Source organism: Bufo gargarizans, chromosome 8 (genome assembly GCF_014858855.1).
Source record: "Bufo gargarizans isolate SCDJY-AF-19 chromosome 8, ASM1485885v1, whole genome shotgun sequence".
In the NCBI taxonomy this organism is placed as follows: domain Eukaryota; kingdom Metazoa; phylum Chordata; class Amphibia; order Anura; family Bufonidae; genus Bufo; species Bufo gargarizans.
In genome coordinates this window covers 54,565,978-54,592,491 of record NC_058087.1, presented here as the reverse complement: position 1 = coordinate 54,592,491, position 26,514 = coordinate 54,565,978, and positions in this window count along the sequence as shown.

The window sequence follows — 26,514 nt, the reverse complement described above, 5'->3', positions numbered from 1 at the left end:
TGGTCAACCTTGAGACATTTGGGAAGCTCTTTGGCTGAGAGCCTTCACATGTCTAAAATCTCATAAATTATGTAGACTACTTGTTTTTGTGATATCACCAGCGTCTCTACTATTTTATTAGCAGGTATTCTTAGATTTTCTAGGATTATGGAATTAATGACACTCATTTTATGAAACTGTACCTCGAGTTGGTCTTTCTAAACATTCATCATCGGTGATCAAATACTGTATCCTGTTCTAAACCTATGAAGTGAGTTCTTGATCAGGAAGCAGAGTCTAAGGGATGCTCAGGTCTTCACTCATTGACCCCTATTAAGGGATCTGGACTTTGCTGCCGGAGATATTCAATGCACAACCCAAGAATAGTCATAGACTGGACAAGTGGCAGCTGAAGGTGAAGCATAGTAGTAACTAGAGCCTAGGAACATTAGCAAGCGGCAGGCAAAGGGGAGGCTAGGAAATCTGAGGTTGAGATCCAAAAGGAAGATAGCTGAAGGAGAATCCAGAGGAATAATCCAAATATGCAACATGTAAACTAATAATTGCCACTGATTCTAAGACAAATAGAACATCTAGAGCACTGATTAGTCAGACAGCTAGGCTTATTGGTTGGCCATCTGAGGCTGCAGATTGGCTGGCTGTCCAGGTCTCCTGACTGGCAAGGTGGCTGAGCATTCTGATTAGTCAGCCATTCATAGACTGACTAGCCAGCTGGATGTCCTAATTGGCCAGATTGCCAAGCTTTCCAATTGACTTATTGGCCAGGTCTGCTGATTGGCCGGATAGCTGTGCGTTCTGTGCAGTCCTGCCTGGAATCTCCAACAGCCCAGGTGACAAGCCTAACAGGGAGAGTCAACCCTGGAGTGTGGTGAGCACTACATTATACAGTAAACCCCTGAGCTCCCCCTAGTGGTGGTGCCAGGCAGACAAAACAATTCCTAATTAACTCAATATATATGCAGGGAGTTTGCATCATAAAAATGAAGCTATAAAGATATGATCAAGGTCATATATACTGTAATGGCCCATGTAGTTTCTTTTATAGTTTAATAACTGTTTTATTTCTATACCGTGAGGAATCTATGGAGTTCAATGCCTGCCCATGGCTCCAAGGGTGGCTCTGTTTCAAAGCAGATCACGTGTTTGCATTTCACACTCCAATCAGCCAAGCTGGAAGCAAGCTCCTCTGGCAGGATGACCGCCTGCTGGGGGGCTGACTTGCGGTTCCTAAAACAAAAAGACCTCCTCATACATCACAGAACCAAGAGTTCATAAGAAACTATGTACCTACCATACATCCCAGAACTACACCTGTTACATCTTTGAGACCCTGGGACCGAGATGGACGTTCTCCCAGTCTTCATTGGCTTATAAGATGCAGGGAAGGGAAGGTACAGGGAACTCCAAGTAGGAACCAAATAACAGCACCGTGCCCGGTCTCCAAATCCACTAGGGATCCAGGCAGGTCCGTTGGTACCAGAACCATTTCCCTGCAACCTTCCAGTGAGGAGCTATTAGTCATAATGTGTTTTTAGATTTCTACATGCCCGGCCGAAGGGAAGAGGAGTGGGATCCTCCCAAAGGGTTAAAGTGCCCAAACAGGGTACTGGCCATTGTCTTTTCTGAAGAGAGGGACCTGGAAATCCTGCTACGTCCCCGCCTCCCGTGTGACTATAGCATCAGCATTCATGACTACAGCATATCCGGTAACTGACTTTTATCTCTTAACTTTGTTTGTACCATCATCTGTATTTGCATATCGGACCATTGTATATAATCTCTGTGTATATTGTGTTGTGTCTAGTGTGCCCTTAAGGCAATTAAATATATAATTTAATCTTGCACTGTTATTTATCTTGATCAACAAATCCCACATGTCCATGTCTCGGGATTATATTATATGCTACCTGGGTCGGTTCCTGGCCCGATATAACCCCGTTAACGGACTGGGCTTATATCTAATGAGGAACTGATGGCAGTCTACCCGGCTGGCAAGGGGCAGTGAAAGGACTCTCTCAGCTTGTCAAGGTTGTGAGTGAGTGTTGTGCCACGTTGGAGTTCGTGTGGACCACCCTCTCCCCATTCCCTGGGCCTCCACGTGCCCGTGTAGACAAGGGGGTGTCAGTGTAAATCTGTGCCAAAATGACCTTATGTACTCCCAGGGAGGGTGTAACGCGACGTCTTGATGACCCCGACGTACAGTGACGTCAGAGGAGGCTGCGAGATGCGGTTCGTCACATATACTGTTTCTTATTGGATTCATTGAGTGGTAATGGCAGGAACTGGCACATGTTGGCTGTGGCTGGTTGGTGCTGGAAGATGACCAGTTCTGGTAGCCATCAGACCAGTGTGGAGACTCATGTGCAGGAATGCTACGTTCCCCATCTGCCTGGTGCTGCATAGATAGGGCTTTTCAGCATCAAAACTCCAACTGGTATGCAGCCTGTGTCATGATCCGTGGTGGATCCAGCCTGAGCAATAGAAGCTAGAGGCTCGCTGCCCTGTAACAGGCATGCTCAACCTGTGGCCCTCCAGCTGTAGTAAAACTACAACTCCCATCATGCCCTGCTGTAGGCTGATAGCTGTAGACTGTCTGGGCATGCTGGGAGTTGTAGTTTTGCAACGGCTGGAGGTCCACAGGTTGGGCATCCCTGATATAGAAGGATAATGCCAACACATCTAATGTCAAAATGCCCCCTGCTTGATAGAAGTTGCCCGCATTGTGATCCACTTGCATCTGTACTGCTAAGAGCTGAATGTAGGTCAACCTTACCTTACCAACATAAGCCCAGAATTAGGGCAAGTAGGGCAAAAAGCCAGGGGGTCATGCAATAGTTTTTTTTATCAGGGGCATAAAGGGGCGGTGGGGGGCAACAAGCTGATTAATGCAACTTTTCTACACTGCGGCCCCGGCAATAATAAATGCCTTGGAACAGACGTTCCTCCTCTAGGTCACTCTCGTGCCGTCACCATCGGTAAGTACAATTTCAGGCTTCGGAAAAGTTATTGTAATAAAACACTGAAGGTCTGGATTATCAAAGGGTTTCAGATCTATTTCTGGGAATCAGAGACATTTTCCTGCGCATAATCTCTGACTTCTCAAAATGTCTTCTTAGCCGCTGAGGATATGACCTTTTTTTTCGGCTGCTTTGTGGGTACCAACAATAAAACACTCTTAGTATCTCTTTATGATGCAGAGCTTTGCCACATTCAGACTTTGTTCCTTCCAGAAATGTCACATTTGCAAAGTTTCTAAATAACAAATTTTCAGTCTGAAGATGCCGAGATGAAGACAATATACACACAATGCACCATTTATATGCAGCGTTGATGGCGCGACGAGACATAAATAACACTGATGATTGTAAAAAGGTTATTTTGTATCAGTTTACTGTGAAAGTGTCAAAGGATTTACAATTGGTAGTTTGGCGTGGTAACTAGGATTAAACAACCTGGCTCAGTGGTTACAGATCCCATCAAGTTTAATATAAATAAAGCTTAATTACTGTGAAATGAACTTCAATTAAAAGGTTTCATGGACATGTGTACAAGTAATGCTTGTATAGTGACCACATTCTGATGTAAGAACCTGAAGATCATACAGAGATCAGCGTCACAACACAAGCACTGCTTATCTCTTCCCTGCCACAGACTCCTGTGTCAGATACTGACTGACATATAGTGCTCTCACTAGAGATGAGCACATTTTTCTGGAAAAAATGTAGTTTGATCCGAATATATTCTCAGCGAATTACATAAAAAAACGGCTATTTCCTGTCTGCAGAGAGCCTGTATAACGGTGTAGAACACTGTGCCTGTATAGCGGTGTAGAACCCTGTGCCTGTATAGTGGTGTAGAACCCTGTGCCTGTATAGCGGTGTAGAACACTGTGCTTGTATAGCGGTGTAGAACACTGTGCCTGTATAGCGGTGTAGAACACTGCGCCTGTATAGCGGTGTAGAACACTGTGCCTGTATAGCGGTGTAGAACACTGTGCCTATATAGCGGTGTAGAACACTCTGCCTGTATAGTGGTGTAGAACATTGTGCCTGTATAGCAGTGTAGAACACTGTGCCTGTATAGCAGTGTAGAACACTGTGCCTGTATAGCGGTGTAGAACACTGTGCCTGTATAGCGGTGCAGAACACTGTGCTGGCATAGCGGTGTAGAACACTGTGCCTGTATAGCGGTGTAGAACACTGTGCCTGTATAGCGGTGTAGAACAATGTGCCTGTATAGCGGTGTAGAACACTGTGCCTGTATAGCGGTGTAGAACACTGTGCCTGTATAGTGGTGTAGAACACTGTGCCTGTATAGTGGGGTAGAACACTGTGCCTGTATAGTGGTGTAGAACACTGTGCCTGTATAGTGGGGTAGAACACTGTGCCTGTATAGCGGTGTAGAACACTGTGCCTGTATAGTGGTGTAGAACACTGTGCCTGTATAGTGGTGTAGAACACTGTGCCTGTATAGCGGTGTAGAACACTGTGCCTGTATAGCAGTGTAGAACACTGTGCCTGTATAGCAGTGTAGAACACTGTGCCTGTATAGCGGTGTAGAACACTGTGCCTGTATAGCGGTGTAGAACACTGTGCCTGTATAGCGGTGTAGAACACTGTGCCTGTATAGCGGTGTAGAACACTGTGCTGGTATAGCGGTGTAGGACACTGTGCCTGTATAGTGGTGTAGAACACTGTGCCTGTATAGTGGTGTAGAACACTGTGCCTGCATAGCGGTGTAGAACACTGTGCCTATATAGCGGTGTAGAACACTGTGCCTGTATAGCGGTGTAGAACACTGTGCCTGTATAGCGGTGTAGAACACTGTGCCTGTATAGCGGTGTAGAACACTGTGCCTTTATAGCGGTGTAGAACACTGTGCTTGTATAGCGGTGTAGAACACTGTGCCTGTATAGCGGTGTAGAACACTGTGCCTGTATAGTGGTGTAGAACACTGTGCCTTTATAGCGGTGTAGAACACTGTGCCTGTATAGTGGTGTAGAACACTGTGCCTGTATAGTGGTGTAGAACACTGTGCCTGTATAGCGGTGTAGAACACTGTGCCTGTATAGCGGTGTAGAACACTGTGCCTGTATAGCGGTGTAAAACACTGTGCCTGTATAGTGGGGTAGAACACTGTGCCTGTACAGTGGTGTAGAACACTGTGCCTGTATAGGGGTTTAGAACACTGTGCCTGTATAGCGGTGTAGAACACTGTTCCTGTATAGCGGTGTAGAACACTGTGCCTGTATAGTGGTGTAGAACACTGTGCCTGTATAGCGGTGTAGAACACTGTGCCTGTATAGCGGTGTAGAACACTGTGCCTGTATAGCGGTGTAGAACACTGTGCCTGTATAGCGGTGTAGAACACTGTGCTGGTATAGCGGTGTAGAACACTGTGCCTGTATAGTGGTGTAGAACACTGTGCCTGTATAGCGGTGTAGAACACTGTGGCTATATAGCGGTGTAGAACACTGTGCCTGTATAGCGGTGTAGAACACTGTGCCTGTATAGCGGTGTAGAACACTGTGCTGGTATAGCGGTGTAGAACACTGTGCCTGTATAGTGGTGTAGAACACTGTGCCTGTATAGCGGTGTAGAACACTGTGCCTATATAGCGGTGTAGAACACTGTGCCTGTATAGCGGTGTAGAACACTGTGCCTGTATAGCGGTGTAGAACACTGTGCCTGTATAGCGGTGTAGAACACTGTGCCTGTATAGTCGGTGTAGAACACTGTGCCTGTATAGCGGTGTAGAACACTGTGCCTGTATAGTGGTGTAGAACACTGTGCCTGTATAGTGGTGTAGAGCACTGGCCTGTATAGCGGTGTAGAACACTGTGCCTGTATAGCGGTGTAGAACACTGTGCCTGTATAGTGGTGTAGAACACTGCGCCTGTATAGCGGTGTAGAACACTGTGCCTGTATAGCGGTGTAGAACACTGTGCCTGTATAGCGGTGTAGAACACTGTGCCTGTATAGCGGTGTAGAACACTGTGCCTGTATAGCGGTGTAGAACACTGTGCCTGTATAGCGGTGTAGAACACTGTGCCTGTATAGCGGTGTAGAACACTGTGCCTGTATAGCGGTGTAGAACACTGTGCCTGTATAGCGGTGTAGAACACTGTGCCTGTATAGCGGTGTAGAACACTGTGCTTGTATAGCGGTGTAGAACACTGTGCCTGTATAGCGGTGTAGAATACTGTGCCTGTATAGCGGTGTAGAACACTGTGCCTTTATAGCGGTGTAGAACACTGTGCTTGTATAGCGGTGTAGAACACTGTGCCTGTATAGCGGTGTAGAATACTGTGCCTGTATAGTGGTGTAGAACACTGTGCCTGTATAGCGGTGTAGAACACTGTGCCTTTATAGTGGTGTAGAACACTGTGCCTGTATAGTGGTGTAGAACACTGTGCCTGTATAGCGGTGTAGAACACTGTGCCTGTATAGCGGTGTAGAACACTGTGCCTTTATAGCGGTGTAGAACACTGTGCCTGTATAGCGGTGTAGAACACTGTGCCTGTATAGCGGTGTAGAACACTGTGCCTGTATAGCGGTGTAGAACACTGTGCCTGTATAGCGGTGTAGAACACTGTGCCTTGTAGTAACACGCATAGGGAGTCTGCTGTGGTAGTGAAATAATACTGTGAGTCTGTATGACATGCAGATGACAGGCGTCGCTCTTACAATCACTGCACACTTCACTTATTCGGGCAGTTACAGGGCCAAAACCCACCAAATAACTCAACTGTGAACTCAGCCGTACAGGTCGATGTTAGCGCCAAGAAGAAGCGCACTCCTTTTACACCGCCGTCAGCTGATTTCACATAGATGTCTACAGAACCTGTTCTATTAAACGCTTATACAAGTAGAGCCCCCCGACAGAGTGGAGAGGGGGTCAGCAGTAAAGTTGTGTAGACGTCACTGATTATTTTGCCCTTCCTCTGATCCGTCAGAACAATAACCCACAAAAAACGGATCCTGTCTGTGGAGCATCCGCCTTCACTCGGTCAGCATTTGGTCAGTAATCCATCAGTGTTGGTAATGCAGAAAAAAACAGGAGTGGATCCAAAACAGAGATGACTCGTGGATGGAATATTTGCTCAAGGAGGGTGGGCTTTGCGGTGTACGAGTGGCTGAAGTGCATGCAAAGTTTCCTGGCCATTTTTATGATGTCTTGCAGATGGTGGGGAAGATTTCAGGAACCGCTTGACAACCAGATTGAACACATGTGTCATGTCGGGCGCCTGGCTCAGCCCTCCTTGACGCAGCACTGACCCCATGTTCTTCCCGTTGTCAGTTACAATGGTTCTGATATTTAGTTGTCGCAGAGCAAGCCAGGATTAGATTTCTTGCTGAAGGACACGGAGCAGTTCCTGCCCTGTGTGACTCCCTTCGCCCAGGCAAACCAGGTGCAGAACAGCGTGAGAGTGATGAGAGGGGTCGCACATGGCTTGCATACACTACATGCTCCAATATAATTCTTGGATCTCTACATGAAAATAATATATTTGGTGTAAATAGCGAGAGAGGCATTGCTGGAGACATTGGGCATTGCTGGAGACATTGACTTCACAAGAGATACAGAGCAGCAGAGTTTTCTTTGAAATAGAAAATGTTACCACTGCGTTATTCGGCCCATACAGCAAAAGGTGGTGTACATTCACCCATACATTTTCCGAAAAAAAGCCAGTGTCACATAAAGAATTTCACCGCTAAGTAAGTCAGTCCATACTGCCAAAGGTGGTGTACAATCACCCATACATTTTCCCAACAAAAAGCTGTGTCACACAAAAAATGTCACCGCAAAAAGGGCTTTACCACATATATCTGCACTGCTGAACGGCAAGTAGGTCCTTAATTAAGAGGGGTGTCACAGGGCTTGCATACACTACATGCCTCCAACATAATTCCATGAAAATAATGTATTTGCTGTAAATCGTGAGAGAGGCATAGCTGGAGATATTGACTTCACAAGAGATACAGAGCAGCGGAGTTCGGCCACCTCTGCTTCCCGCTGTTTACTGCTCCTGAATTAAATTGTGGCAACCAGCTTCAGCTTCCTCTGATGTGTATGCCTACGGGCTCCTTTTGTTATGACTTTGCACTGGGAGCAAGATTGTTACGCACAATTCTGATGGAACTCCTGATCTTAAGAAACTGGACTTGGACTCCGAAGCAGAAGCTCTCCTGTCATAGCTTGTGTGCTGTGGAGATCGAATGCAGATAAAAACACATGAATGTTTTCAAATTAGCAAAACTGCTTGAATGAATTGTTAAATAGGTGGTACAGGCAAAGTCTGCTCGCGTGTTGTGGTGTGTCATCAGCGTCTTCATTATGTTTACTGCAGGACCCATAATGATGTAATTCGGTCCATACCGCAAAAGGAGGTGTGCAATCACCCATCAATTTTCCCGAAGAAATTTTTTTTGAAAAAAATAATAATTCACCAATGAAAGAATAATGGAATTCAGTTCATACAGAAGAAAGCGTACTATCACCCATCAATTTTTCCCCAAAAAGCCTGTTTCACATAAAAAAGTTCACCACGACGTAATTCGGTCCATACCACAAAAAGGGCTTCACCAAATATAACTGCACCGCTGAACAGCAATTAGGACCTAATGTTTTTTAACTTTTACACAACACAAAAGTTTTTTCAACAGATAAGTGCAACGCTGGACGGCGAATATATTTTTATTTCACCACTAATACATGACAAACTGGGCTTTAGAATATATCACTGCACCGCTGAATGGCAATTAGACCCTAGTTTTTTTAACTTTTACAAAACACAACAGGCTTTTCAACAGATAAGTGCAATGCTGAACGGCAAATATATTTTCCTTTTGCCACTAATACACAGCAAATTGGACTTTAGAACAGATAACTGCACCGCTAAGCGGCAAATGTATTTTTCCTTTTTCCACTAATACACGACAAAAAGGGCTGTAATTTTCGCACTTCACCACACAACGGCTAATAAGCCCTTTTTCCCCACTATTACAAGCCAAAAAATGCTTTAGAACATATAACTGCACCGCACAAGGGCCAATAAGACAGAAATATTTCCTTGTAATAACCCCTGTTAATGGCGGTGTCACACTGCACTTGCACCCCAATAACGAGAACGGTTTGCTGGAATTACAGAGCTGTATAATGGCAATGTGGATGCGCAGTCAGTGCAGCAAGGTGTAATAGGATTGTTCCTATTACCCAGGCTGTAACCTCCCCGACTGAACCCTGTTCTGCAGAAATGCTGTGGATGATTCCTCCCCATCCTTTCCCTGCACCTTGAATAATCTTTCCCTGCACTTGTAAATATTTTTTTTTTTAGCACAATGAAGTCTTTCCTATCACTGTCCCTGCACTAAGTACCCTGGTAAATGGCAGAATCTAAGATGGCTGCCGCTACTTATAGGGCTGTGACATCACAGGGCTGGCTGCTGATTGGCTGCATGCATGGCATTATGGGTGAGGAAACAGTGGGGTTGCGTGAAAGCGCAATAAAAAGGACCACAGGGGGGCGCCAGTACCCTAAAATCTATGGTTATGAATGTGTAAAGCACAACGATAGAGGCTTATCCTTTTGTGTACACTCACCGGATAATGTAGTTGATTGGTATACAATGGGTAAAAAATAGGTTGTTAGTAGTTAGGAAATAAGATAACAGTATTGATAAAATATATAAAATCAACTTATAAGATCCCAATAATGGGTTGTAAAATCAAATCAAAATTTTATCAAAATTTTAGTGACTCACTTCACCCAGGAGGGTAATGTGGGATAAAGCTCAAGACACCCACATCACACCTCCTGCGCCTGGATCGCCAGTAGAATCTCAGAAACGAACAGTGATCACTCTGGAGTCCTATGTTCTTTCTTTCAATCTTTTATTTCAAAGCCAGGGTGGGGGAGTGAGGAGCTCGACGCGTTTCGGGGCCTCTTAATGGGTCCCCTTCATCAGGAGCAAAGATAATAGCAACATGGTAAACATAGGGTTTAAATAGTAATGAGGGAACAAGAAAAGACCGCCAAAAACGGTTTGTAGATTGGTCACTTCCGGTATCTCCATGCGTTCCACCGTGGAACGCACCGGAAGTGACGTCTTGATAGTTATAGGTAATTTTTTCCTCTCTATACAGTTCGTGCTGATGTCCCAAGCTTGGCCTGTTAGGATCATCAGCACTGGGTTACCCGTGAGGCTGGTGGAGGATCCTGTTATGTGTCCCCTCAGCCTATTAGTAATTCCCTAAGGGTGCGCTCGCGGTGGAACGCATATCGAACTTCCGGTGCGTTCCAGCCTGGAGCGCATCCGGACCGGAAGTGAGCCTCTAGTCCGAGGTATTCGTCTCATAGCATTGTTACTGAAAATGTAAATGTAAATATTGAAATATACATATTGAAGGGGCATGTCGATACAAATAGAATATAGGATACATCTTTTAGACAAGAAAATATATAATGGCAAAAAAAATATATATATAATGGCAAAAAATAATAAAACATTTTTTTTTTTTTGAGGATACAGATATGTCGATTTTGTATACAAAATATCTTTTTGCTAAGGTGTCTTTGGTGATGAATCACATCGTGGGATATGGCGATAATAATGTATCTGTGTTTATGAATATAGTAAAAGAATAGAGGGGAAAATAAAGAGCAATTGAGTAAGTGGATTATATATTATAGAAGAGAAGGTTTTAAAAATGTATATATATAAAAATATAAGAAATTTTGGCTTAAAAAATGCGGCCAATAAGAAGAGGACCATAATAATAGAGAAAGATCGGGGATGTGTATATATCGTAAAATTGTACGGGAATATAATGTGTATATATATGAATGTACATACCATAGATATTCACATGACATGGTTTAAATTGATAGTTGAAAACATATATTGAAACATATATTAAAAACACATATTGAAATAAATATTAAAAGTATATGTGGATTTATAGAAGAGCAAGTGGTGTAATAAAAAGGTACATTATATCTCTTCTCTCTTCCTTTACTTATTAGAGGTTATGTTATCGTTGTATATATATATATATATGTTTATGTTCATTTAATAATTGGAATATTCTAGACATTCATTTAGGCCGAAGGGGGATAGAGTGTTCAATGTGAAAATCCAGTACATCTCTTTTCGGCATAACTGTTGATAAGATGAGGTAATGGTTTCTATAGGGGTGACTTGGAGGCCGGTTATGGAGCCTTCATGTTGTGTGGAAAAATGGCGGGATACACTGTGTGTCAGGACCTTACGTTTGATGTTGGACCTGTGTTCGCACATCCTTTCCCTAAGGGTCTGTGTGGTCCTACCCACATATTTTAAACCGCACGGGCATCTCAAAAGGTAGATTACATTTCTTGTCCCACAGTTTAGGTCTTGTACTATTGTCCAAGGGCCTGAGGGGTCTCCGGTATCGATAGTCTTAGTGTTATGTGAGATCATCACACAGCATTTGCATTTTTTAATGTTGCATCTGGAGCACCCTTTTCTCGTTGGTAGTGGGAAAATTGTTTTTGTTGTTGTTGGAGCTTCCAGTTTGGGACAGGATGGGGCGATAATATTTTTAATGGTTTTGGCCCTTCTGAATGTTATGGATGGTAATTGGGGTAGTATGTTTTTAAGGATGGGGTCCTTTAGTAGGATATACCAATGTTTCATAACTACCTTTCTGATATTAAGGTGGTCTTTATTATATCTGGTAATGAGGTTGTATTGGTATCCTTTTGGGTCTAGTGTTTTTGTGGGTGGTGGTTTCAGTGCTTCTCTTTGGTCTGTTTTTAGGATCCTCTGGGTTGATGCTTTGATTAAACTTTTCGGGTAGCCTTTTTCTAGGAAGCGGTCTTTTAGAATTCCTAGTTGTGTCCTCAGGGTCTTTTCATTTGAACAGTTTCTCCGAATTCTCTTCATCTGCCCGTATGGTATGTTTCTCTTCCATTTTGTATGGTGGCAGCTAGAGTATTCAAGGTAGCTGTTAGCGTCAACTTTTTTGAAATGGGTACTGGTGGTAATCTTGTTGGCGATGGTTTTGATGTGTAGATCCAAAAACGTGACTTCCTTGGAGTCAGATTCGTGTGTGAACTGAAGGCCCCAGTCGTTTTGGTTTAGCACTGATATGAAGGATATTAATTCTTCAGAAGTCCCCCCCCAGATAAAAATGATGTCGTCGATATATCGACGGAAAAAATGCACATCCTTATGGGATTGGAGACCTGAAGAATCTTCAAAGAGGCCTACAAACAGATTTGCATAAGAGGGTGCAAATTTTGTGCCCATGGCAGTACCCCTAGTTTGGATGTAAAACGTTTCATTAAACAGGAAAAAATTGTGTTCTAAAATGAATTGTATTGCGTTTAATATAAACTCTTTCTGAAGGGGGAGCATTTCGTGGTCTAGCTCTAGAAAATGTTTGATTGCGCGTAATCCTAAGTCATGACGGATGTTGCTATAAAGGGAAGCCACGTCAAGGGTAACCCAGATATAGTGGTCCTCCCAAGTTATATTATTGAGGGTATTTATGAGATCTGTGGAGTCTCTTAAATAAGAGGGGAGTTTTTGTGCATATTTTTGTAGGAAGGTGTCAACGTAGGCTGAAAGGTTTGATGTAAGGGAGTTTATACCGGAGATAATTGGTCTACCGGGTGGGTTAATAAGGGTTTTGTGGATTTTGGGTAGAAAGTAAAAGCGAGCAGTGGTAGGATGGTTAAGAGTGAGAAAAGTTTTTTCTTTTTTGTTAAGGATATTATGATTAGACCCCGAGTCTACAAGTTCAAACAGTTTTTTCTTGAAAGTGGCCGTTGGGTCATTAGCTAGCACTTTATAGTAGGTTGGGTCAGACAAGATTCTTTTGGATTCCTGTATATAATATTCTAGGTCCATAATTACAACTCCCCCTCCTTTATCGGCGTTTTTTATTACGATCTCCCTATTCTTTTTGAGGTCCGTCAAAGCTCTTTTTTCTCGGGCATTGAGATTATTCCGACTGTCTGAGGTGATGGTTGCTTTTGGGGTTTTGAGGTCGTCTAGGACTATATTGAGGAAACTCTCTAAATAAGGACCTCTACTTTGTAGGGGATAGAATGAGGATTTTGTCTTAAGGCCAGATGGTATGTAGGCGGTGGTTTTTTCTTCTGGTGGGGATGGTACTGTGGGACAAGAAATGTAATCTACCTTTTGAGATGCCCGTGCGGTTTAAAATATGTGGGTAGGACCACACAGACCCTTAGGGAAAGGATGTGCGAACACAGGTCCAACATCAAACGTAAGGTCCTGACACACAGTGTATCCCGCCATTTTTCCACACAACATGAAGGCTCCATAACCGGCCTCCAAGTCACCCCTATAGAAACCATTACCTCATCTTATCAACAGTTATGCCGAAAAGAGATGTACTGGATTTTCACATTGAACACTCTATCCCCCTTCGGCCTAAATGAATGTCTAGAATATTCCAATTATTAAATGAACATAAACATATATATATATATATATACAACGATAACATAACCTCTAATAAGTAAAGGAAGAGAGAAGAGATATAATGTACCTTTTTATTACACCACTTGCTCTTCTATAAATCCACATATACTTTTAATATTTATTTCAATATGTGTTTTTAATATATGTTTCAATATATGTTTTCAACTATCAATTTAAACCATGTCATGTGAATATCTATGGTATGTACATTCATATATATACACATTATATTCCCGTACAATTTTACGATATATACACATCCCCGATCTTTCTCTATTATTATGGTCCTCTTCTTATTGGCCGCATTTTTTAAGCCAAAATTTCTTATATTTTTATATATATACATTTTTAAAACCTTCTCTTCTATAATATATAATCCACTTACTCAATTGCTCTTTATTTTCCCCTCTATTCTTTTACTATATTCATAAACACAGATACATTATTATCGCCATATCCCACGATGTGATTCATCACCAAAGACACCTTAGCAAAAAGATATTTTGTATACAAAATCGACATATCTGTATCCTCAAAAAAAAAAAAATGTTTTATTATTTTTTGCCATTATATATATATTTTTTTTGCCATTATATATTTTCTTGTCTAAAAGATGTATCCTATATTCTATTTGTATCGACATGCCCCTTCAATATGTATATTTCAATATTTACATTTACATTTTCAGTAACAATGCTATGAGACGAATACCTCGGACTAGAGGCTCACTTCCGGTCCGGATGCGCTCCAGGCTGGAACGCACCGGAAGTTCGATATGCGTTCCACCGCGAGCGCACCCTTAGGGAATTACTAATAGGCTGAGGGGACACATAACAGGATTAGGGATGAGCGAACTCGAACTGTATAGTTCGGGTTCGTACCGAATTTTGGGGTGTCCGTGACACGGACCCGAACCCGGACATTTTCGTAAAAGTCCGGGTTCGGGTTCGGTGTTCGTCGCTTTCTTCGCGCTTTTGTGACGCTTTCTTGGCGCTTTTTGAAAGGCTGCAAAGCAGCCAATCAACAAGCGTCATACTACTTGCCCCAAGAGGCCATCACAGCCATGCCTACTATTGGCATGGCTGTGATTGGCCAGAGCACCATGTGACCCAGCCTCTATTTAAGCTGGAGTCACATAGCGCCGCCCGTCACTCTGCTCTGATTAGCGTAGGGAGAGGTTGCGGCTGCGACAGTAGGGCGAGATTAGGCAGATTAACTCCTCCAAAGGACTTGATTAACTGATCGATCTGCAGCTGTGGATCATTGAGCTGCTGATCCTCAATTGCTCACTGTTTTTAGGCTGCCCAGACCGTTTGTCAGTCACATTTTTCTGGGGTGATCGGCGGCCATTTTGTGTCTTGTGGTGCGCCAGCACAAGCTGCGACCAAGTGCATTTAACCCTCAATGGTGTGGTTGTTTTTTGGCTAAAGCCTACATCAGGGTGAAGCTGTCACACCAAGTGCATTTAACCAGCAATAGTCTGTTCATTTTTTGGCCATATACAAAATCAGGGGCAAGCTGCGCCTGTCACCAAGTGCATTTAACCCTCAATGGTGTGGTTGTTTTTTGGCTAAAGCCTACATCAGGGTGAAGCTGTCACACCAAGTGCATTTAACCAGCAATAGTCTGTTCATTTTTTGGCCATATACTAAATCAGGGGCAAGCTGCGCCTGTCACCAAGTGCATTTAACCCTCAATGGTGTGGTTGTTTTTTGGCTAAAGCCTACATCAGGGTGAAGCTGTCACACCAAGTGCATTTAACCAGCAATAGTCTGTTTATTTTTTGGCCATATCCCAGTCTAATTCTGTCACTAAATCCATACCGGTCACCCAGCGCCTAAATACTAGGCCTCAAATTTATATCCCGCTAAATCTGTCCTTAGTGCTGTAGCTGGGCGAGTTATTTAGTGTCCGTTCAAGCACATTTCTTGTTCTGGGTTGAAATACAATTCCCAATTTAGCAATTTCATAATTTAGTGGTTTCTGCTATATCAGAGCTATTTGAAATCTATCCCTAAAAGGGTATATAATATTCAAGGTGCACATTGGGTCATTCAGAATAACTTCACACACACCCGCTACTGTGTATTTCCAAGTCTAATTCTGGCACTAAACCCATACCTGTCACCCAGCGCCTAAATACTAGGCCTCAAATTTATATCCCGCTAAATCTGTCCCTAGTGCTGTAGCTGGGCGAGTTATTTAGTGTCCGTTCAAGCACATTTCTTGTTCTGGGTTGAAATACAATTCCCAATTTAGCAATTTCATAATTTAGTGGTTTCTGCTATATCAGAGCTATTTGAAATCTATCCCTAAAAGGGTATATAATATTCAAGGTGCACATTGGGTCATTCAGAATAACTTCACACACACCCGCTACTGTGTATTTCCAAGTCTAATTCTGGCACTAAACCCATACCTGTCACCCAGCGCCTAAATACTAGGCCTCAAATTTATATCCCGCTAAATCTGTCCTTAGTGCTGTAGCTGGGCGAGTTATTTAGTGTCCGTTCAAGCACATTTCTTGTTCTGGGTTGAAATACAATTCCCAATTTATCAATTTCATAATTTAGTGGTTTCTGCTATATCAGAGCTATTTGAAATCTATCCCTAAAAGGGTATATAATATTCAAGGTGCACATTGGGTCATTCAGAATAACTTCACACACACCCGCTACTGTGTATTTCCAAGTCTAATTCTGGCACTAAACCCATACCTGTCACCCAGCGCCTAAATACTAGGCCTCAAATTTATATCCCGCTAAATCTGTCCTTAGTGCTGTAGCTGGGCGAGTTATTTAGTGTCCGTTCAAGCACATTTCTTGTTCTGGGTTGAAATACAATTCCCAATTTAGCAATTTCATAATTTAGTGGTTTCTGCTATATCAGAGCTATTTGAAATCTATCCCTAAAAGGGTATATAATATTCAAGGTGCACATTGGGTCATTCAGAATAACTTCACACACACCCGCTACTGTGTATTTCCAAGTCTAATTCTGGCACTAAACCCATACCTGTCACCCAGCGCCTAAATACTAGGCCTCAAATTTATATCCCGCTAAATCTGTCCCTAGTGCTGTAGCTGGGCGAGTTATTTAGTGTCCGTTCAAGCACATTTCTTGTTCTGGGTTGAAATACAATTCCCAATTTAGCAATTTCATAATTTAGTGGTTTCTGCTATATCAGAGCTATTTGAAATCTATCCCTAAAAGGGTATATAATATTCAAGGTGCACATTGGGTCATTCAGAATAACTTCACACACACCCGCTACTGTGTATTTCCAAGTCTAATTCTGGCACTAAACCCATACCTGTCACCCAGCGCCTAAATACTAGGCCTCAAATTTATATCCCGCTAAATCTGTCCCTAGTGCTGTAGCTGGGCGAGTTATTTAGTGTCCGTTCAAGCACATTTCTTGTTCTGGGTTGAAATACAATTCCCAATTTAGCAATTTCATAATTTAGTGGTTTCTGCTATATCAGAGCTATTTGAAATCTATCCCTAAAAGGGTATATAATATTCAAGGTGCACATAGGGTCATTCAGAATAACTTCACACACCCGCTACTGTGCATTTCCAAATCTAATTCTGTCACTAAACCCATACCTGTCACCCAGCGCCTAAATACTAGGCCTCAAATTTATATCCCGCTAAATCTCTCGTTACCGCTGTCCTGTTGTGGCTGGGAAAGTTATTTAGTGTCCGTCAAAGCACATTTTTTGTTCTGGGTTGAAATACAATTCCCAATTTAGCAATTTCATAATTTAGTCGTTTCTGCTATATCAGAGCTATTTGAAATCTATCCCTAAAAGGGTAGATCATATTGAAGGTGCACATAGGGTCATTCAGAATAACTTCACACACACGCTTCTGTGCATTTCCAAGTCTAATTCTGTCACTAAATCCATACCGGTCACCCAGCGCCTAAATACTAGGCCTCAAATTTATATCCCGCTGAATTTGAATACAATACATTGGGCCAAATAATATATTTGTTGTTGTGGTGAACCATAACAATGAGAAAAACATCTAGTAAGGGACGCGGACGTGGACATGGTCGTGGTGGTGTTAGTGGACCCTCTGGTGCTGGGAGAGGACGTGGCCGTTCTGCCACATCCACACGTCCTAGTGTACCAACTACCTCAGGTCCCAGTAGCCGCCAGAATTTACAGCGATATATGGTGGGGCCCAATGCCGTTCTAAGGATGGTAAGGCCTGAGCAGGTACAGGCATTAGTCAATTGGGTGGCCGACAGTGGATCCAGCACGTTCACATTATTTCCCACCCAGTCTTCTGCAGAAAGCGCACAGATGGCGCCTGAAAACCAACCCCATCAGTCTGTCACATCACCCCCATGCATACCAGGGAAACTGTCTCAGCCTCAAGTTATGCAGCAGTCTCTTATGCTGTTTGAAGACTCCGCTGGCAGGGTTTCCCAAGGGCATCCACCTAGCCCTTCCCCAGCGGTGAAAGACATAGAATGCACTGACGCACAACCACTTATGTTTCCTGATGATGAGGACATGGGAATACCACCTCAGCATGTCTCTGATGATGACGAAACACAGGTGCCAACTGCTGCGTCTTTCTGCAGTGTGCAGACTGAACAGGAGGTCAGGGATCAAGACTGGGTGGAAGACGATGCAGGGGACGATGAGGTCCTAGACCCCACATGGAATGAAGGTCGTGCCACTGACTTTCACAGTTCGGAGGAAGAGGCAGTGGTGAGACCGAGCCAACAGCGTAGCAAAAGAGGGAGCAGTGGGCAAAAGCAGAACACCCGCCGCCAAGAGACTCCGCCTGCTACTGACCGCCGCCATCTGGGACCGAGCACCCCAAAGGCAGCTTCAAGGAGTTCCCTGGCATGGCACTTCTTCAAACAATGTGCTGACGACAAGACCCGAGTGGTTTGCACGCTGTGCCATCAGAGCCTGAAGCGAGGCATTAACGTTCTGAACCTGAGCACAACCTGCATGACCAGGCACCTGCATGCAAAGCATGAACTGCAGTGGAGTAAACACCTTAAAACCAAGGAAGTCACTCAGGCTCCCCCTGCTACCTCTTCTGCTGCTGCCGCCTCGGCCTATTCTGCTGCTGCCGCCTCGGCCTCTTCCTCCGCCTCTGGAGGAACGTTGGCACCTGCCGCCCAGCAAACAGGGGATGTACCACCAACACCACCACCACCACCTCCGTCACCAAGCGTCTCAACCATGTCACACGCCAGCGTTCAGCTCTCCATCTCACAAACATTTGATAGAAAGCGTAAATTCCCACCTAGCCACCCTCGATCCCTGGCCCTGAATGCCAGCATTTCTAAACTACTGGCCTATGAAATGCTGTCATTTAGGCTGGTGGACACAGACAGCTTCAAACAGCTCATGTCGCTTGCTGTCCCACAGTATGTTGTTCCCAGCCGGCACTACTTCTCCAAGAGAGCCGTGCCTTCCCTGCACAACCAAGTATCCGATAAAATCAAGTGTGCACTGCGCAACGCCATCTGTGGCAAGGTCCACCTAACCACAGATACGTGGACCAGTAAGCACGGCCAGGGACGCTATATCTCCCTAACTGCACACTGGGTAAATGTAGTGGCAGCTGGGCCCCAGGCGGAGAGCTGTTTGGCGCACGTCCTTCCGCCGCCAAGGATCGCAGGGCAACATTCTTTGCCTCCTGTTGCCACCTCCTCCTTCTCGGCTTCCTCTTCCTCTTCTTCCACCTGCTCATCCAGTCAGCCACACACCTTCACCACCAACTTCAGCACAGCCCGGGGTAAACGTCAGCAGGCCATTCTGAAACTCATATGTTTGGGGGACAGGCCCCACACCGCACAGGAGTTGTGGCGGGGTATAGAACAACAGACCGACGAGTGGTTGCTGCCGGTGAGCCTCAAGCCCGGCCTGGTGGTGTGTGATAATGGGCGAAATCTCGTTGCAGCTCTGGGACTAGCCAATTTGACGCACATCCCTTGCTTGGCGCATGTGCTGAATTTGGTGGTGCAGAAGTTCATTCACAACTACCCCGACATGTCAGAGCTGCTGCATAAAGTGCGGGCCGTCTGTTCGCGCTTCCGGCGTTCACATCCTGCTGCTGCTCGCCTGTCTGCGCTACAGCGTAACTTCGGCCTTCCCGCTCACCGCCTCATATGCGACGTGCCCACCAGGTGGAACTCCACCTTGCACATGCTGGACAGACTGTGCGAGCAGCAGCAGGCCATAGTGGAGTTTCAGCTGCAGCACGCACGGGTCAGTCGCACTACAGAACAGCACCACTTCACCACCAATGACTGGGCCTCCATGCGAGACCTGTGTGCCCTGTTGCGCTGTTTCGAGTACTCCACCAACATGGCCAGTGGCGATGACACCGTTATCAGCGTTACAATACCACTTCTATGTCTCCTTGAGAAAACACTTAGGGCGATGATGGAAGAGGAGGTGGCCCAGGAGGAGGAGGAGGAGGAGGAAGAGGGGTCACTTTTAGCACTTTCAGGCCAGTCTCTTCGAAGTGACTCAGAGGGAGGTTTTTGGCAACAGCAGAGGCCAGGTACAAATGTGGCCAGCCAGGGCCCACTACTGGAGGACGAGGAGGACGAGGATGAGGAGGAGGTGGAGGAGGATGAGGATGAAGCATGGTCACAGCGGGGTGGCACCCAACGCAGCTCGGGTCCATCACTGGTGCGTGGCTGGGGGGAAAGGCAGGACGATGACGATACGCCTCCCACAGAGGACAGCTTGTCCTTACCCCTGGGCAGCCTGGCACACATGAGCGACTACATGCTGCAGTGCCTGCGCAACGACAGCAGAGTTGCCCACATTTTAACCTGTGCGGACTACTGGGTTGCCACCCTGCTGGATCCACGCTACAAAGACAATGTGCCCACCTTACTTCCTGCACTGGAGCGTGATAGGAAGATGCGCGAGTACAAGCGCACGTTGGTAGACGCGCTACTGAGAGCATTCCCAAATGTCACAGGGGAACAAGTGGAAGCCCAAGGCCAAGGCAGAGGAGGAGCAAGAGGTCGCCAAGGCAGCTGTGTCACGGCCAGCTCCTCTGAGGGCAGGGTTAGCATGGCAGAGATGTGGAAAACTTTTGTCAACACGCCACAGCTAACTGCACCACCACCTGATACGCAACGTGTTAGCAGGAGGCAACATTTCACTAACATGGTGGAACAGTACGTGTGCACACCCCTCCACGTACTGACTGATGGTTCGGCCCCATTCAACTTCTGGGTCTCTAAATTGTCCACGTGGCCAGAGCTAGCCTTTTATGCCTTGGAGGTGCTGGCCTGCCCGGCAGCCAGCGTTTTGTCTGAACGTGTATTCAGCACGGCAGGGGGCGTCATTACAGACAAACGCAGCCGCCTGTCTACAGCCAATGTGGACAAGCTGACGTTCATAAAAATGAACCAGGCATGGATCCCACAGGACCTGTCCGTCCCTTGTCCAGATTAGACATTAACTACCTCCCCATAACCATATATTATTGGACTCCAGGGCACTTCCTCATTCAATCCTATTTTTATTTTCATTTTACCATTATATTGCGAGGCTACCCAAAGTTGAATGAACCTCTCCTCTGCCTGTGTGCTAGGCCTAAATATATGCCAATGGACTGTTGCAGTGGTGGGTGACGTGAAGCCTCATTCTCTGCTATGACATGCAGACTAATTCTCTGCTGACATGAAGACAGATTCTCTGTTACGGGACCTCCCTCCTCTGCCTGGGTGCTGGGCCTAAATATATGCCAATGGACTGTTGCAGTGGTGGGTGACGTGAAGCCTGATTCTCTGCTATGACATGCAGACTAATTCTCTGCTGACATGAAGACAGATTCTCTGTTACGGGACCTCTCTCCTCTGCCTGTGTGTGTGCTGGGCCTAAATATATGCCAATGGACTGTTGCAGTGGTGGCTGACGTGAAGCCTCATTCTCTGCTATGACATGCAGACTAATTCTCTGCTGACATGAAGCCAGATTGTCTGTTACGGGACCTCTCTCCTCTGCCTGTGTGTGTGCTGGGCCTAAATATATGCCAATGGACTGTTGCAGTGGTGGCTGACGTGAAGCCTCATTCTCTGCTATGACATGCAGACTAATTCTCTGCTGACATGAAGACAGATTCTCTGTTACGGGACCTCCCTCCTCTGCCTGGGTGCTGGGCCTAAATATATGCCAATGGACTGTTGCAGTGGTGGCTGACGTGAAGCCTCATTCTCTGCTATGACATGCAGACTAATTCTCTGCTGACATGAAGCCAGATTGTCTGTTACGGGACCTCTCTCCTCTGCCTGTGTGCTAGGCCTAAATATATGCCAATGGACTGTTGCAGTGGTGGCTGACGTGAAGCCTCATTCTCTGCTATGACATGCAGACTGATTCTCTGCTGACATGAAGCCAGATCGTCTGTTACGGGACCTCTCTGCTCTGCCTGTGTGCTAGGCCTAAATATATGCCAATGGACTGTTGCAGTGGTGGGTGACGTGAAGCCTCATTCTCTGCTATGACATGCAGACTGATTCTCTGCTGTCATGAAGCCAGATTGTCTGTTACGGGACCTCTCTGCTCTGCCTGTGTGCTAGGCCTAAATATATGCCAATGGACTGTTGCAGTGGTGGGTGACGTGAAGCCTCATTCTCTGCTATGACATGCAGACTGATTCTCTGCTGACATGAAGCCAGATTGTCTGTTACGGGACCTCTCTCCTCTGCCTGTGTGCTAGGCCTAAATATATGCCAATGGACTGTTGCAGTGGTGGCTGACGTGAAGCCTCATTCTCTGCTATGACATGCAGACTAATTCTCTGCTGACATGAAGCCAGATTGTCTGTTACGGGACCTCTCTCCTCTGCCTGGGTGCTGGGCCTAAATTTATGACAATGGACTGTTGCAGTGGTGGCTGACGTGAAGCCTGATTCTCTGCTATGACATGCAGACTGATTCTCTGCTGACATGAAGCCAGATCCTCTGTTACGGGACCTCTCTCCTCTGCCTGTGTGTGTGCTGGGCCTAAATATATGCCAATGGACTGTTGCAGTGGTGGCTGACGTGAAGCCTCATTCTCTGCTATGACATGCAGACTGATTCTCTGCTGACATGAAGCCAGATTCTCTGTTACGGGACCTCTCTCCTCTGCCTGTGTGTGTGCTGGGCCTAAATATATGCCAATGGACTGTTGCAGTGGTGGCTGACGTGAAGCCTCATTCTCTGCTATGACATGCAGACTGATTCTCTGCTGACATGAAGCCAGATTCTCTGTTACGGGACCTCTCTCCTCTGCCTGTGTGTGTGCTGGGCCTAAATATATGCCAATGGACTGTTGCAGTGGTGGCTGACGTGAAGCCTCATTCTCTGCTATGACATGCAGACTAATTCTCTGCTGACATGAAGACAGATTCTCTGTTACGGGACCTCCCTCCTCTGCCTGGGTGCTGGGCCTAAATATATGCCAATGGACTGTTGCAGTGGTGGCTGACGTGAAGCCTCATTCTCTGCTATGACATGCAGACTAATTCTCTGCTGACATGAAGACAGATTCTCTGTTACGGGACCTCTCTCCTCTGCCTGGGTGCCGGGGCCTAAATATCTGAGAATGGACTGTTCCAGTGGTGGGTGACGGGAAGCCAGATTCTCTGCTATGGAACCTCTCTCCAATTGATTTTGGTTAATTTTTATTTATTTAATTTTTATTTTAATTCATTTCCCTATCCACATTTGTTTGCAGGGGATTTACCTACATGTTGCTGCCTTTTGCAGCCCTCTAGCTCTTTCCTGGGCTGTTTTACAGCCTTTTTAGTGCCGAAAAGTTCGGGTCCCCATTGACTTCAATGGGGTTCGGGTTCGGGACGAAGTTCGGATCGGGTTCGGATCCCGAACCCGAACATTTCCGGGATGTTCGGCCGAACTTCTCGAACCCGAACATCCAGGTGTTCGCTCAACTCTAAACAGGATCCTCCACCAGCCTCACGGGTAACCCAGTGCTGATGATCCTAACAGGCCAAGCTTGGGACATCAGCACGAACTGTATAGAGAGGAAAAAATTACCTATAACTATCAAGACGTCACTTCCGGTGCGTTCCACGGTGGAACGCATGGAGATACCGGAAGTGACCAATCTACAAACCGTTTTTGGCGGTCTTTTCTTGTTCCCTCATTACTATTTAAACCCTATGTTTACCATGTTGCTATTATCTTTGCTCCTGATGAAGGGGACCCATTAAGAGGCCCCGAAACGCGTCGAGCTCCTCACTCCCCCACCCTGGCTTTGAAATAAAAGATTGAAAGAAAGAACATAGGACTCCAGAGTGATCACTGTTCGTTTCTGAGATTCTACTGGCGATCCAGGCGCAGGAGGTGTGATGTGGGTGTCTTGAGCTTTATCCCACATTACCCTCCTGGGTGAAGTGAGTCACTAAAATTTTGATAAAATTTTGATTTGATTTTACAACCCATTATTGGGATCTTATAAGTTGATTTTATATATTTTATCAATACTGTTATCTTATTTCCTAACTACTAACAACCTATTTTTTACCCATTGTATACCAATCAACTACATTATCCGGTGAGTGTACACAAAAGGATAAGCCTCTATCGTTGTGCTTTACACATTCATAACCATAGATTTTAGGGTACTGGCGCCCCCCTGTGGTCCTTTTTATTGCGCTTTCACGCAACCCCACTGTTTCCTTTCCAATCACCCACCTTGAGAGATCAGGGTGGGTTGAGACCACCGGCAGCCTGCCCCTTTCTGTTTTACCATTATCTCTGTACCATAATCTTTTGATCAATATATATATTCCTAAGATATATTTTTTAAATATATAATACACAATCGTACTATACCTAGTCTGCCCTACCTTTGGCGCCCTGCGAAGTTACCCCTGGACCATCACTCCTGAAGGCCCAGTGTCTAACCCTCTTTTTTTCTTCCCCTGTCTCTGACTTACATTATGGGTGAGCCCTTGTTCCCAGAATTCCTTGCTCCATGTCCTAACACGTGCAGCAGCCATTTTAGGAAAAAATGTGATTCGTTACTACGAAGCGTGAGGAAATTTGCATTTGGTGCATTTGGTGCATTTTTCCTGAAATTTGGAACAAATTCCACTTTGTCAGCTTCGATTCGCTCATCACTGGCTCTCACTAAAAAAGGTTCTTCAGCAGCTTCAGTGAATATTACACAGCTCTATGTTGAATCTGCTGACGAACGCCTGAATGAACACCTGAGCTGCTGCAGGACATCATAAAGCACTGGTGTGGGGAAACATCATAATACACATCTCATCTGCTACCGAACCTCAAATACACATCTCTACTGCTGCAGGACATCATAATACACACCTCAGCTGCTGCAGAACATCCTAATACACATCTCATCTGCTACCGAACCTCATAATTCACACCTCACCTGCTGTAGAACCTCATAATACACACCTCAGCTGCTACAGAACCTCAAATACACATCTCTACTGCTGCAGGACATCATAGTACAGACCACATCTGCTGCAGAACATCATAATACACACCTCAGCGGCTGCAGAACATCTTAATACACATCTCATCTGCTACCAAACCTCATAATACACACCTCAGCTGCTGCAGAACATCCTAATACATATCTCATCTGCTACCAAACCTCATAATACACACCTCAGCTGCTGGGAAACATCATAATACGCACCTCACTTGCTGCTGAACCTCATAATACACACCTCAGCTGCTGCAGAACCTCATAATATGTACCTCAGCTGCTGTAGAACCTCATAATATACATCTCACCTGCTGCAGAACCTCCTAATACACACCTCAGCTGCTGCAGATCCTCATAATACACACCTCAGCTGCTGCAGAACCTCATAATATGTACCTCAGCTGCTGTAGAACCTCATAATACACACCTCAGCTGCTGCAGAACCTCCTAATACACACCTCAGCTGCTGAAGAACCTCATAATACACACCTCAGCTGCTGTAGAACCTCATAATACACACATCAGCTGCTGTAGAACCTCATAATACACACCTCAGCTGCTGCAGAACCTCATAATCACGGCCTTCTTTACCAAGGGGAAAAAGGGGCAGCTGCTCCAGGCCCAGTTGCTCCTGGGGGGTCCAAGGCAGCTGCCTCTTGAGCCCTGCTAGCCACTGCCCCGGGTGTCAGGCTGTCAGCTACACAGGGGGTTCTGCCATGCCTTGCCTGCCAGCACTGAGTCCAGGCATCGTACTGTGTTAGAGCTGTGATCTAGGACCTTAGATGACATCATTACCATGTGACCCATAACCTAGCAATGGCTATGAGGTCATCACAGGTCCTACCAGGAGTGTTGCAGAAGTTAACTGTGGAGCTTTTTTGTGTGAAGATTACATCAGAAAAAGGTGACAGGGGCTGTTATGTTAATATACTGTATACTACTGTATAGTGGGGTGCTGTATACTGTGTGGGGGCCTGTATACTGTAGGGGGCTGTATACTGTGGGGGGCCTGTATACTCTGTGGTACTGTATACTGTGGGGGGCCTGTATACTGTGGGGGGCTGTATACTGTGTGGGGGCCTGTATACTGTGGGGGCCTGTATACTGTGGGGGGCCTGTATACTGTGTGGGACTGTATACTGCGGGGGGCTGTATGCTGTGGGGGGCCCTTTATAGTGTGGGGGGCCTGTATAGTGTGGGAGCTGTATACTGTGTGGGGGCCTGTATACTGTGGGGGTTGTATACTGTGGGGGGCTGTATACTGTGGGGGCCTGTATACTGTGGGGGGCTGTATACTGTGGGGCCTATATATTGTGGGGGGGCCTGTATAGTGTGGGGGGCTGTATATTGTGAAGTGCTATACTGCTGTACTGTATACTGTGGGGGGTCTGTATACTGTATACTGTGGGTGCTGTATAGTGTGGAGTGCTATACTGCTGTGCTGTATAGTGTGGGGGGCTGTATCGTGTATAGTTTGGGGTGCTGTATACGGTGAGGTGCTATACTGTGAGGTGTTGTATACTGTGGGGTGCTGTATACTGTGGGCTGCT